Genomic DNA, 15,892 nt, shown 5'->3' with positions numbered 1-15,892 from the left:
TAATAATCGTTATCTCACGCCGCTAATTGTTAGATTTTCCCTCTCGCATTAGATTTAAGTTACCCTCTCCTCCTTATTCGGCTAAACAATCCTTCCTTTTCTGTCTTAATCTCTCATGATTAAGTTTAGCTCTTTTATGGAAATCTTACCAATAGTTTTGACTTTTGAATCAGATTTTTAGGTCTAACCTAACAACTATAAGCCCAGGGTTTGTAAGGCCCTAGTTAAAATCTTACTTTCCGGTTGTGTCGGTAAAGAACTCTAATAATCGTTATCTCACGCCACTATTTGTTAAACTTCCCTCTCGCCTGGAACTGTCATGTCTAAAGAATGGCTTTTATCTCATTTCTTTAGATTTAAGTTTCCCTCTCCTCCTCATTTGGATATTTTCTGTAGTATCGGGACGGTGATCAATACTGCCACTATTCACATGACCAATCCAGTTATCTTGCGCTTGCCGTCTCTCTACGCCCAGTATTTGTACAAAATCACCGTCCTATCTCCCAGTACCTATTTAATATCCCTTCTTAATCTCGGGCTGGTGTGCCACTCATCATAAGTTTTAGTTTATTTTCGGTAGTGCACATTACCACAGGTTATTTTCGAACCTGCTTCCGTGTATATCGGTTCTACAAAACCCATTGTATGATGATCATACACCCTTGTGGGGATAGCAAAGTTCTCACTATTGATGAATTCTCACAACATCAATTAAAAAACTAAATTCCCCCAAAATCGAGAATAAAGGCTACTTTACCTGCTGCCGGCTGGGAAAACATTGTTCGTTTGAATCTAGTCACTCTCTCTGTCCTCTGTGATAATACGCAGGCCTGTTTCAATTTTTACCTCAATTCAGAGGTCAGGTCTTTAGTAAAACGAGTCAAAAAACTTGTCCGTGCACGTTTCCAGCGTACTATCTTCAGGCACAGTGAGAGTTATTTAGATCCGGCTCGAAGGACCAAATTGATAGAGGAATTCTAAATTCCTTTAATGTTTTAATTGCCAAAACCAATTAGCACTCATTTCTAATTCATTTAATGAGTTGTAAGTTCATTAATTATGCATGAAGTAGATCGAGACCAGTCTTAAAAGCCAGGTTAAAGAGCGTTTAATTCCAGAGAGTACTAAATGCTTACACACATTACCACAGGTTATAAACTGAAAATGACGTCAGCGTTTTCCAAACGTTCCGTTCCACAAACAGAGGGCCCCTCTAATTCTCAAGCCTCCGCGTTATCAGCACGAAGTCAAGGCCAGTCAGCATAAATCAACATTCCCGACCATTTTGGAGATGGTCCGTTCCCACCACCTGGAGATTTGTACAACTGAATGAACTTAAAGAACAGACCTTCATTGTTACTAAACTTCCTGACTACATTATATACAATTGTGAAAGGGAGCAAGAGGGACAGTACATTATAGCATTTGGACTAGTCAGTTTCTGATTGGAATGTATACATAATTAGTCATTTCAAACATATTTTCCTCTATCAACCTGGTAGGACACTGATGGGGTGATTTAGAATTGTGTGCAGTATACTGATTGCTGGAAACAGTTGCACACATTTCTCTTCTGATGAAAACAATGTATTATATTCTGTGAACGTGTAACAGTATTGCTTCCGTCCCGCTCCTCGCCTCGAACCAGGGACCCTCTGCACCCATCGACAACAGTCACCCTCGAAGCACCGTTACCCATCGCTCCAGAAAAGCCATGGCTCTTACAGAGCAAGAGGAACAACTACTTCATGGTCTCAGAGCGAGTGACGTCCGTTCCAGTTCCGCTCCAGGCTCTGGCTGGGCCACTCAAGGACGTTCAGAGACCTGTCCCGGCCACTCCTGCGCTGTCTTGGCTGTGTGCGCTTAGGGTCGTTGTCTTGTTGGAAGGTGAACCGTCTGACCATAGTTCTGTTATTTTATTCTTTGTTTTAGTATGGTCAGGCGTGAGTTGGGGTGGGCAGTCTATGTTTGCTTTTCTATGTTTGGTTTCTGTGTTCGGCCTAGTATGGTTCTCAATCAGAGGCAGGTGTCATTAGTTGTCTCTGATGGAGAATCATACTTAGGTAGCCTGGGTTTCACTTTTGGTTTGTGGGTGTTTGTATCCGTGTGAGTGTTTGGACCACACGGTACTGTTTCGGTTTAGTTTATTTCACGTTTATTATTTTGTTCCAGTGTTCAGTTGTGTTTTTGAATAAATCAATATGGACACTTACCACGCTGCGTTTTGGTCCGATCCTTACTCCTCCTCAGACGAAGAGGAGGAAATCCGTTACAGCCACCACCACCATGTATCACCATGGGGATGGTGCTAGGTTTACTCCAGACGTGACGCTGGCATTCAAGCCAAAGAATTCAATCTTGGTTTTATCAGACCATAGAGTCTTGTTTCTCATGGTCTGAGATTCTTAGGTGCCATTTGGCAAACTCAAGCGGCTGTTGGTAAAGTAAAGGTATAGCTTTAAAACACTAAAGTGCATTATGGGTAACGTAGTAAGTTAACTTTGGTTTTCGATTCAATTGTGGTGGCGGAGATGTAGCCGATGTCACGTTCTGACCTTTATTTCTGACCTTTGGTCAGGGTATCCCTGCACCTGCTCTGCGTACTGTGTCTCGGGGGGGCTGGGAGGGTGCAGTGCGTCCTATGCCTGCGCTCCGCTCGTGCCGGGGAAAATGTGGGTGTGGAGCCTAAGGGAGAGGTGCGTGTAGTAGGCACTAGATCTCCAGTGCTTACCCACAGCCCGGTTCAACCTGTGCCTGCACTCTGGAGGGTCCGGGCTAGAGTAGTGATCCAGCCTGGGGGAGTGGTGCCAAGGCTGCGCTCCAGAGCTCCAGTGCTCCCCCACAGCCCTGTCCTTCAGGTGCCTCCTCCTAACACCAAGCCTCCTGGAGGTCTCCTCAGCCTGGTGGGTCCTGTGGCAGCCCCGTAATGTCTAGGCCCCTTACTTTTTTCAGTCTTTACTAATGACATGCCACAGGCTTTGAGTAAAGCCAGTGTGTCTATGTATGCATATGACTCAACACTATACACGTCAGCTACTACAGCAAGTGAAATCACTACAACACTTAACAAAGAGCTGCAGTTAGTTTCAGAATGGCTCCTCTCCCTCTCAGTCTCTCTTTCTGTGTTACTACATGCACTGCTACAGGGTCCTGCACATTTATGACTTTAGCTCTCTGTCTGGACAGTTCTGCAGCTCGTCCAATCTGTATGCATTTCTGTAAACTGAGATCAGTCTCTCTGAGTAAGCACTCTCTTAATAACCTGTTTGGGCTAGGGGGCAGCATTTTCACTTTTGGATGAAAAGTGTGCCCAGAGTAAACTGCCTGCTACTCAGTCCCAGATGCTAATATATGCATATTATTAGTAGTATTGGATAGAAAACACTCTGAAGTTTCAAAAACTGTTTGAATGATGTTTGCGAGTATAACATAACTCATATGGCAGGCAAAAACCTGAGAAAAAATCCAACCAGGAAGTGGGAAATCTGAGTTTGGTTGTTTTCCAACTCAGCCCCTATTGGAGATACAGTGGTCATCTTGCACTTCCTAAGGCTTCCACTAAGATGCCAACCGTCTTTAGAACGTTGTTTCAGGCTTCTACTGTGAAGGGGGGCTGAATGAGAGGGGAATGAGTCAGAGGTCTAGCAGAGAGCCATGGGCTCGTGACGCACGATCATGAGAGTGTTAGCTCGCGTTCCATTGCTTTTCTACAGACAAAGGAATTCTCCGGTTGGGACATTATTGAAGATTTATGTTAAAAACATCCTAAAGATTGATTCTATACTTCGTTTGATATGTTTCTGAGACCAATAATATAACTTTTTTGACTTTTTGTCCGACCTTTCCGCTGGACTTGCACGAGCGTTTGGATTTGTTTACCAAACGCCCTAACAAAAGGAGGGTATATGGACATAAATGATTAACTTTATCAAACAAATCAAACATTTATTGTGGAACTGGGATTCCTGGGAGTGCATTCTGTTGAAGATCATCAAAGGTAAGTGAATATTTATAATGCTATTTCTGACAAATGTTGACTACACAACATGGTGGATATCTTTTTGGCTTGTTTGGGCTCTGAACGCTGTATTGCATGGTGTGCTTTTTCCGTAAAGTTTAAAAAAAATCTGACACAGAGGTTGCATTAAGGAGAAGTTTATCTAAAGTTCCATGTATAATAGTTGTATCTATTATCAATGTTTATGATGAGTATTTCTGTGAATTGATGTGGCTCTCTGCAAAATCACCGCATGTTTTGGAACTACTGAACATAACACGCCAAAGTAAAATGAGATTTTGGGATATAGATATGCACTTTATCGAACAAAACATACATGTATTGTGTAACATGAAGTACTATGAGTGTCATCTGATGAAGATCATCAAAGGTTAGTGATTCATTTTATCTATATTTCTGCTTTTTGTGACTCCTCTCTTTGGCTGGAAAAAATGGCTGTGTTTTTCTGTGGCTTGGTGGTGACCTAACATAATCGTTTGTGGAGCTTTCGCTGTAAAGCCTTTTTGAAATCAGACACTGTGGCTGGATTAACGATAATTTTCTTTAAAATGGTGCCTAATACTTGTATGTTTGAGAAATTGGATTTATGAGATTTCTGTTGTTTGCTTTTGGCGCCTTGCAAATTCACTGGCTGTTGGCGAGGGGTTCCGCTGAACCCCAGTTCTAGACAGGTTTTAAGTGTGGGTCACACGGGCCACACACAATCCTGTCCCTGATAAGAGAGTCTGTGATTACTCCAAAGTTGCAGGTGGCAACTAGAGTCCTCAATTCAGTGAGATATTTGTCTAAACTCTCATCTCGGCCCTGAATTGGCATGAAAACATTCTCTCTCAATTGTTTAATTTTTCTTGGGATCACAAAATGCATCCAGTGCTGCAATTACTTCCTCAACAGAGAGATTGTCTTTTGTACTGCCCACACATAGGGTCTCACAAATCTTTCTACCTTTTACCCCAATGAGATAATACAGTAGCTTCACGTTGTGATCCTCAGGTTTTTCTGTCATTGTAAGAGCCATGTACAAATTGAATTCCTCTTTCCATCTTTTCCAGGTGTTTATTGTTCGACAGTGAAAATGTGTCTTACCCTCACGCCGTGCGATATGAATCTGGGTAGCTCTTTCAGCTAGCTGTCACCAGGGGTCCCCAAGCCTCTGGGACTGGATTGAGTGACTGGATTGAGTGACTTCACCTGTAGTTCACCTGTAATGCATAAAATCCTGGACATACAGGCTTGCTTAACAAACAATTTCTCATGTGTTTTATCTGATTATATCTTTAACTTCTATGCCCATTTGTTAGCTACATTTTTAAAAAATTATTAGTTTCTTATCCAATAGCCCCATCCTATCCTAGAGCACAATTTACCCATCCCCCTTTTGATACCTGACTCTGCCCAGGTAACAACCTTACCTACTCTAAATAATGACTTAGGTAAGATTAGTATATTATCCTTCTGTTCTGACATTATCATGTAGGAGCGCCCCTTTCATTTTCCACATGTCCAACTCTCCCCCCTGTCTCCACTCAGCAACTGCTATCTTTGCCTGTCCTGGCCCCCCTTCCAAAACCTCTCCTCTCTGCTCTCCAACCTTCAAGGCCTCTGCAGTGCAGGGGAGGGCCCCTCCGCCTGCCTTTTCCCCTATCTGTCTTAAATACCCAGCCATTAGACACACACACAACTGTGATAAACGTGCACTGTCCCTTTAACATAAAAACCTCAGCCTGAAATCCCCTCTGCGGGCCTTTCATTGTTCGCCATAATGAAAACAGATTCTAATGTTAGTATACCTTAACCTCCTGTTTAATTTCAGTGGTGTTATCTGAACAATCAAACCAAAATCAATAACCGGGAAGAACTTGTGTAAATTAATTCAAATAACAAAATAAATCTACCTTATTTCTCAGCACTTGGTTAGAACACCACTCCCGTCTTTCATCGACCACACCACCGCCCCGTGCCTAGTGTATATCTTATCTATTACTCAGTGGCTCAGTGTGTTTAACGTAAGTATGTTCAGATGTTGATTATGTAATTCTACAATATTAGTATAGTTCAAACCTCATAATATAAATCTACACACAGAATTTTACGTTAATAGAGTTTAACACCTTTTCCAACAGTCATGCACACCCCCTCAATATTCTATGATATAACTCTCATCAGCAAGCCTGCGACTTTTTCAACATTCTCACCGGTACCAGCTCCAACTGAAATACCTAATGTACCACACTCGCTTGGTCCCAGACCTCATTCATACCGATATTAGTCCCCGACTGAATATCAAGCGTATTTCATGCACACGATTTGAGTCTCACAAATCTTCATTTACGCCAGTAAACTTCAATTTACACCATACACACACAAATCTTCATTCTCCCCAGCAAGCAGACCAGTAGGAGATGCAATGGCCCCGCCTTCTGTCCATTCTCTGTACAGCTTCTCACCCCGTCTCCTCCACTCCTTGCCCTCTGCCTTCATTTAATTCTAGAGTGGACTTCAGCGTTCTCAACACCTTTTCCATTTCCAACGACATTCCATGTACACTACAATACTGCCAACAACCCACGCCTTTACTAAAACCCAAGTGGTACCCTTTCCCTACGGCTAAATCGGCCCCCAATTATGTCTAAAGTAAGAACTCAATTATGCACTGTGGGTCCCCTAGGGTATTAAGAAGTCTAGTGTCCCCCGGATTATCCCCTTTACTTCACTACCCAATGTACTTCACACACACCTATGCTTTGTTAGGACCTTAGAGACCCTTTCCCGAAGGCTAAATCGGTCTCAAGTCCGAGTAATCAATTTAAATATCCGTCATTCACACTTGGCCCTGCCTAATACATCACGTTCGCATCATATGGCTTTCTATTCACACTTTGGTGATCACTGTTACCCACCACTCATACATGTAGTCCCAGACTATCCATTCAAGCTTTGGTGGTCACCCGTTACCCACCATTCATACATGTAGTAAGTGTTCTCTGTTACCACCTACCAGCCAGGCATACTAGTACATCCCATACACAATGCACCATTAAGTATGGTTGATCAATAATAAAATTGCAGTTGCCAATGGAGATATTACTTTCTCAACTATTTTCCAATCTCACACATCATAATAGTTTAAATTTAGTAACTTACATCAAACAGGTGTCTCACAAAACTACATTTGGATAACTCAATGTGCAGAACTTTTCACAACAGGTGTCTGCTTACCCTTTTAGTTGACCGGTCAGGATTTGTGAGATACACCGTCCGACGACAGTACTGGCCAATCGGCTGGCACACCAATGTCCAGCGATGTCCTTTTTTACCAGATCACGTCGGGGTCACCATTTGTCATGTATTGTGTGTTTTAGTAAATATATATGTATATTTTGACCAATTGAAACATATATTCAGACTATCTGAGTATACTTAGCCCGTCGCTAGTTAATACCAGCGATGTATTCTTCGAGACACTATTGCTCGTACTCTGTCTTATCTCAGAGATGCTCCCTCGTAAACTCAGAGTGGTGTGTGTGTGTGTATTTAATCTCATTGGCGTTGTGGAACGTTGCCAGTTTAAAACACTTTCTCAAAATATTGTTTTCAATACAGTAAAATATTGTTTTTTAATACAGTAAACCGCTGGAATCTATTTGTTCTAATTGTTAAATCAGTTCATACATTCCACATAACACATTCGTTCACATTGACTGCACATTAACCCCTCAGATATTGTTATCAATATCTCCCCTTTTTGTACTCAGACAGACCGGCCGCTACCGGTTTTAATGGATAGATTTACACAATAGAAATACAAAATTAAATCTATCCCCTTTACTGAAATACAAATCAGACAGGCCATCGGGCAGATTTACACAATAGAAATACAAATTAAATCTATCCCCTACTGTTCTCAGACAGGCCATCGGGCAGATTTACACAATAGAAATACAAATTAAATCTATCCCCTACTGTTCTTCTGTTCCACCCTCTCCGAGTTGGGCATCTCTGGCGCGGCCCACGCTTGGATTGCGTCCTACCTGACAGGTCGCTCCTACCAGGTGGCGTGGCGAGGAATCTGTCTCCTCACCACGCTCTCACCACTGGCGTCCCCCAGGGCTCTGTTCTAGGCCCTCTCTATTCTCGCTATACACCAAGTCACTTGGCTCTGTCATAACCTCACATGGTCTCTCCTATCATTGCTATGCAGACGACACACAATTAATCTTCTCCTTTCCCCCTTCTGATGACCAGGTGGCGAATCGCATCTCTGCATGTCTGGCAGACATATCAGTGTGGATGGCGGATCACCACCTCAAGCTGAACCTCGGCAAGACGGAGCTGCTCTTCCTCCCGGGAAGGACTGCCCGTTCCATGATCTCGCCATCACGGTTGACAACTCCATTGTGTCCTCCTCCCAGGCGCTAAGAACCTTGGCGTGATCTGGACAACACCCTGTTCTCAACTAACATCAAGGCGGTGGCCCCGTTCTTGTAGGTTCATGCTCTACAACATCCATGATGCGACCCTGCCTCACACAGGAAGCAGCGCAGGTCCTAATCCAGGCACTTGTCATCTCCGTCTGGATTACTGCAACTCGCTGTTGGCTGGGCTCCCCTGTGCCATTAAGCCCTACAACTCATCCCAGGTACGCCGCAGCCGTCTGGTGTTCAACCTTCCCCCAAGTTCTCTCCGTCACCCCGCTCCTCCGCTCTCTCTCACTGGCTTCCAGTTGGCTCGCATCCGCTACAAGACCATGGTGCTTGCCTACGGAGCTGTGAGGGGAACGGCACCTCAGTACCTCAGGCTCTGATCAGGCCCTACACCCAAACAAGGGCACTGCGTTCATCCACCTCTGGCCTGCTCTCCCTACCACTGAGGAAGTACAGTTCGCGCAGCCCAGTCAAAACTGTTCGCTGCTCTGGCCCCCAATGGTGGAACAAACTCCCTCGACGCCAGGACAGCGGAGTCAATCACACCACCTTCCCGGAGACACCTGAAACCCCACCTCTTTCCAGGAATACCTAGGATAGGATAAAGTAATCCTTCTCACCCCCCTTAAAAGATTTAGATGCACTATTGTAAAGTGGCTGTTCCACTGGATGTCTTAAGGTGAACGCACCAATTTGTAAGTCGCTCTGGATAAGAGCGTCTGCTAAATGACTTAAATGTAAATGTAAATGTTCTCAGACAGGCCATCGGGCAGATTTACACAATAGAAATACAAATTAAATCTATCCCCTACTGTTCTCAGACAGGACATCGGGCAGATTTACACAATAGAAATACAAATTAAATCTATCCCCTACTGTTCTCAGACAGGCCATCGGGCAGATTTACACAATAGAAATACAAATTAAATATATCCCCTACTGTTCTCAGACAGGCCATCGGACAGATTTACACAATAGAAATATAAATTAAATCTATCCCCTACTGTTCTCAGACAGGCCACGGGCAGATTTACAATAGAAATACAAATTAAATCTATCCCCTACTGTTCTCAGACAGGCCATCGGGCAGATTTACACAATAGAAATACAAATTAAATCTATCCCCTACTGTTCTCAGACAGGCCATCGGGCAGATTTGCACAATAGAAATACAAATTAAATCTATCCCCTACTGTTCTCAGACAGGCCATCGGGCAGATTTACACAATAGAAATACAAATTAAATCTATCCCCTACTGTTCTCAGACAGGCCATCGGGCAGATTTACACAATAGAAATACAAATTAAATCTATCCCCTACTGTTCTCAGACAGGCCATCGGGCAGATTTACACAATAGAAATTTAAATCTATCCCCTAGTTCTCAGACAGGCCATCGGGCAGATTTACACACATAGAAATACAAATTAAATCTATCCCTACTGTTCTCAGACAGGCCATCGAACAGATTTACACAATAGAAATACAAATTAAATCTATCCCCCTACTGTTCTTCTGTTCCACCCTCTCAGTTGGGCATCTCTGGCGCGGCCCACGCTTAGTTGCGTCCTACCTGACAGATTCGCTCCTACCAGGTGGCGTGGCGAGAATCTGTCTCCTCACCACGCGCTCTCACCACTAGCGTCCCCAGGGCTCTGTTCTAGGCCCTGCTATTCTCCTTTATACACCAAGTCCTTGGCTCAACCATAACCTCACATGGTCTCTCCTATCATTGCTATGCAGACGACACACAATTAATCTTCTCCTTTCCCCTTCTGATGACCAGGTGGCGAATCGCATCTCTGCATGTCTGGCAGACATATCAGTGTGGATGACGGATCACCACCTCAAGCTGAACCTCGGCAAGACGGAGCTGCTCTTCCTCCCGGGAAGGACTGCCCGTTCCATGATCTCGCCATCACGGTTGACAACTCCATTGTGTCCTCCTCCCAGAGCGCTAAGAACCTTGGCGTGATCCTGGACAACACCCTGTCGTTCTCAACTAACATCAAGGCGGTGGCCCGTTCTTGTAGGTTCATGCTCTACAACATCCGCAGAGTACGACCCTGCCTCACACAGGAAGCAGCGCAGGTCCTAATCCAGGCACTTGTCATCTCCCGTCTGGATTACTGCAACTCGCTGTTGGCTGGGCTCCCTGCCTGTGCCATTAAACCCCTACAACTCATCCAGAACGCCGCAGCCCGTCTGGTGTTCAACCTTCCCAAGTTCTCTCACGTCACCCCGCTCCTCCGCTCTCTCCACTGGCTTCCAGTTGAAGCTCGCATCCGCTACAAGACCATGGTGCTTGCCTACGGAGCTGTGAGGGGAACGGCACCTCAGTACCTCCAGGCTCTGATCAGGCCCTACACCCAAACAAGGGCACTGCGTTCATCCACCTCTGGCCTGCTCGCCTCCCTACCACTGAGGAAGTACAGTTCCCGCGCAGCCCAGTCAAAACTGTTCGCTGCTCTGGCCCCCAATGGTGGAACAAACTCCCTCACGACGCCAGGACAGCGGAGTCAATCACCACCTTCCGGAGACACCTGAAACCCCACCTCTTTCAGGAATACCTAGGATAGGATAAAGTAATCCTTCTCACCCCCCTTAAAAGATTTAGATGCACTATTGTAAAGTGGCTGTTCCACTGGATGTCTTAAGGTGAACGCACCAATTTGTAAGTCGCTCTGGATAAGAGCGTCTGCTAAATGACTTAAATGTAAATGTAAATGTTCTCAGACAGGCCATCGGGCAGATTTACACAATAGAAATACAAATTAAATCTATCCCCTACTGTTCTCAGACAGGACATCGGGCAGATTTACACAATAGAAATACAAATTAAATCTATCCCCTACTGTTCTCAGACAGGCCATCGGGCAGATTTACACAATAGAAATACAAATTAAATATATCCCCTACTGTTCTCAGACAGGCCATCGGGCAGATTTACACAATAGAAATATAAATTAAATCTATCCCCTACTGTTCTCAGACAGGCCACGGGCAGATTTACACAATAGAAATACAAATTAAATCTATCCCCTACTGTTCTCAGACAGGCCATCGGGCAGATTTACACAATAGAAATACAAATTAAATCTATCCCCTACTGTTCTCAGACAGGACATCGGGCAGATTTACACAATAGAAATACAAATTAAATCTATCCCCTACTGTTCTCAGACAGGCCATCGGGCAGATTTACACAATAGAAATACAAATTAAATATATCCCCTACTGTTCTCAGACAGGCCATCGGGCAGATTTACACAATAGAAATATAAATTAAATCTATCCCCTACTGTTCTCAGACAGGCCACGGGCAGATTTACACAATAGAAATACAAATTAAATCTATCCCCTACTGTTCTCAGACAGGCCATCGGGCAGATTTACACAATAGAAATACAAATTAAATCTATCCCCTACTGTTCTCAGACAGGCCATCGGGCAGATTTACACAATAGAAATACAAATTAAATCTATCCCCTACTGTTCTCAGACAGGCCATCGGGCAGATTTACACAATAGAAATACAAATTAAATCTATCCCCTACTGTTCTCAGACAGGCCATCGGGCAGATTTACACAATAGAAATACAAATTAAATCTATCCCCTACTGTTCTCAGACAGGCCATCGGGCAGATTTACACAATAGAAATACAAATTAAATCTATCCCCTACTGTTCTCAGACAGGCCATCGGGCAGATTTACACAATAGAAATACAAATTAAATCTATCCCCTACTGTTCTCAGACAGGCCATCGGGCAGATTTACACAATAGAAATACAAATTAAATCTATCCCCTACTGTTCTTCTGTTCCACCCTCTCCGAGTTGGGCATCTCTGGCGCGGCCCACGCTTGGATTGCGTCCTACCTGACAGGTCGCTCCTACCAGGTGGCGTGGCGAGAATCTGTCTCCTCACCACGCGCTCTCACCACTGGCGTCCCCCAGGGCTCTGTTCTAGGCCCTCTCCTATTCTCGCTATACACCAAGTCACTTGGCTCTGTCATAACCTCACATGGTCTCTCCTATCATTGCTATGCAGACGACACACAATTAATCTTCTCCTTTCCCCCTTCTGATGACCAGGTGGCGAATCGCATCTCTGCATGTCTGGCAGACATATCAGTGTGGATGACGGATCACCACCTCAAGCTGAACCTCGGCAAGACGGAGCTGCTCTTCCTCCCGGGGAAGGACTGCCCGTTCCATGATCTCGCCATCACGGTTGACAACTCCATTGTGTCCTCCTCCCAGAGCGCTAAGAACCTTGGCGTGATCCTGGACAACACCCTGTCGTTCTCAACTAACATCAAGGCGGTGGCCCGTTCTTGTAGGTTCATGCTCTACAACATCCGCAGAGTACGACCCTGCCTCACACAGGAAGCAGCGCAGGTCCTAATCCAGGCACTTGTCATCTCCCGTCTGGATTACTGCAACTCGCTGTTGGCTGGGCTCCCTGCCTGTGCCATTAAACCCCTACAACTCATCCAGAACGCCGCAGCCCGTCTGGTGTTCAACCTTCCCAAGTTCTCTCACGTCACCCCGCTCCTCCGCTCTCTCCACTGGCTTCCAGTTGAAGCTCGCATCCGCTACAAGACCATGGTGCTTGCCTACGGAGCTGTGAGGGGAACGGCACCTCAGTACCTCCAGGCTCTGATCAGGCCCTACACCCAAACAAGGGCACTGCGTTCATCCACCTCTGGCCTGCTCGCCTCCCTACCACTGAGGAAGTACAGTTCCCGCGCAGCCCAGTCAAAACTGTTCGCTGCTCTGGCCCCCCAATGGTGGAACAAACTCCCTCACGACGCCAGGACAGCGGAGTCAATCACCACCTTCCGGAGACACCTGAAACCCCACCTCTTTCAGGAATACCTAGGATAGGATAAAGTAATCCTTCTCACCCCCCTTAAAAGATTTAGATGCACTATTGTAAAGTGGCTGTTCCACTGGATGTCTTAAGGTGAACGCACCAATTTGTAAGTCGCTCTGGATAAGAGCGTCTGCTAAATGACTTAAATGTAAATGTAAATGTTCTCAGACAGGCCATCGGGCAGATTTACACAATAGAAATACAAATTAAATCTATCCCCTACTGTTCTCAGACAGGACATCGGGCAGATTTACACAATAGAAATACAAATTAAATCTATCCCCTACTGTTCTCAGACAGGCCATCGGGCAGATTTACACAATAGAAATACAAATTAAATATATCCCCTACTGTTCTCAGACAGGCCATCGGGCAGATTTACACAATAGAAATATAAATTAAATCTATCCCCTACTGTTCTCAGACAGGCCACGGGCAGATTTACACAATAGAAATACAAATTAAATCTATCCCCTACTGTTCTCAGACAGGCCATCGGGCAGATTTACACAATAGAAATACAAATTAAATCTATCCCCTACTGTTCTCAGACAGGCCATCGGGCAGATTTACACAATAGAAATACAAATTAAATCTATCCCCTACTGTTCTCAGACAGGCCATCGGGCAGATTTACACAATAGAAATACAAATTAAATCTATCCCCTACTGTTCTCAGACAGGCCATCGGGCAGATTTACACAATAGAAATACAAATTAAATCTATCCCCTACTGTTCTCAGACAGGCCATCGGGCAGATTTACACAATAGAAATACAAATTAAATCTATCCCCTACTGTTCTCAGACAGGCCATCGGGCAGATTTACACAATAGAAATACAAATTAAATCTATCCCCTACTGTTCTTCTGTTCCACCCTCTCCGAGTTGGGCATCTCTGGCGCGGCCCACGCTTGGATTGCGTCCTACCTGACAGGTCGCTCCTACCAGGTGGCGTGGCGAGAATCTGTCTCCTCACCACGCGCTCTCACCACTGGCGTCCCCCAGGGCTCTGTTCTAGGCCCTCTCCTATTCTCGCTATACACCAAGTCACTTGGCTCTGTCATAACCTCACATGGTCTCTCCTATCATTGCTATGCAGACGACACACAATTAATCTTCTCCTTTCCCCCTTCTGATGACCAGGTGGCGAATCGCATCTCTGCATGTCTGGCAGACATATCAGTGTGGATGACGGATCACCACCTCAAGCTGAACCTCGGCAAGACGGAGCTGCTCTTCCTCCCGGGAAGGACTGCCCGTTCCATGATCTCGCCATCACGGTTGACAACTCCATTGTGTCCTCCTCCCAGAGCGCTAAGAACCTTGGCGTGATCCTGGACAACACCCTGTCGTTCTCAACTAACATCAAGGCGGTGGCCCGTTCTTGTAGGTTCATGCTCTACAACATCCGCAGAGTACGACCCTGCCTCACACAGGAAGCAGCGCAGGTCCTAATCCAGGCACTTGTCATCTCCCGTCTGGATTACTGCAACTCGCTGTTGGCTGGGCTCCCTGCCTGTGCCATTAAACCCCTACAACTCATCCAGAACGCCGCAGCCCGTCTGGTGTTCAACCTTCCCAAGTTCTCTCACGTCACCCCGCTCCTCCGCTCTCTCCACTGGCTTCCAGTTGAAGCTCGCATCCGCTACAAGACCATGGTGCTTGCCTACGGAGCTGTGAGGGGAACGGCACCTCAGTACCTCCAGGCTCTGATCAGGCCCTACACCCAAACAAGGGCACTGCGTTCATCCACCTCTGGCCTGCTCGCCTCCCTACCACTGAGGAAGTACAGTTCCCGCGCAGCCCAGTCAAAACTGTTCGCTGCTCTGGCCCCCCAATGGTGGAACAAACTCCCTCACGACGCCAGGACAGCGGAGTCAATCACCACCTTCCGGAGACACCTGAAACCCCACCTCTTTCAGGAATACCTAGGATAGGATAAAGTAATCCTTCTCACCCCCCTTAAAAGATTTAGATGCACTATTGTAAAGTGGCTGTTCCACTGGATGTCTTAAGGTGAACGCACCAATTTGTAAGTCGCTCTGGATAAGAGCGTCTGCTAAATGACTTAAATGTAAATGTAAATGTTCTCAGACAGGCCATCGGGCAGATTTACACAATAGAAATACAAATTAAATCTATCCCCTACTGTTCTCAGACAGGACATCGGGCAGATTTACACAATAGAAATACAAATTAAATCTATCCCCTACTGTTCTCAGACAGGCCATCGGGCAGATTTACACAATAGAAATACAAATTAAATCTATCCCCTACTGTTCTCAGACAGGCCATCGGGCAGATTTACACAATAGAAATACAAATTAAATCTATCCCCTACTGTTCTCAGACAGGCCATCGGGCAGATTTACACAATAGAAATACAAATTAAATCTATCCCCTACTGTTCTCAGACAGGCCATCGGGCAGATTTACACAATAGAAATACAAATTAAATCTATCCCCTACTGTTCTCAGACAGGCCATCGGGCAGATTTACACAATAGAAATACAAATTAAATCTATCCCCTACTGTTCTCAGACAGGCCATCGGGCAGATTTACACA

The 15,892-nt window shown here is 45.2% G+C and overlaps 1 long non-coding RNA gene across 1 annotated transcript; it reads right to left on the bottom strand.

The window, feature by feature from the left end:
• Positions 1 to 1,092: 1,092 nt before the first annotated feature.
• LOC135567163 (uncharacterized) lies at positions 1,093 to 2,401 on the bottom strand. Its single transcript, XR_010462280.1, has 2 exons — positions 2,214 to 2,401; positions 1,093 to 1,309 (listed from the first exon to the last, which is right to left on the bottom strand). It is a non-coding gene; the product is annotated as an uncharacterized LOC135567163 (long non-coding RNA).
• Between the last annotated feature and the right edge of the window lie 13,491 nt (positions 2,402 to 15,892).

The sequence above is a fragment of the Oncorhynchus nerka genome, unplaced genomic scaffold (assembly GCF_034236695.1).
Source record: "Oncorhynchus nerka isolate Pitt River unplaced genomic scaffold, Oner_Uvic_2.0 unplaced_scaffold_2484, whole genome shotgun sequence".
In the NCBI taxonomy this organism is placed as follows: domain Eukaryota; kingdom Metazoa; phylum Chordata; class Actinopteri; order Salmoniformes; family Salmonidae; genus Oncorhynchus; species Oncorhynchus nerka.
This window is presented reverse-complemented; position numbering and strand designations above follow the sequence as displayed.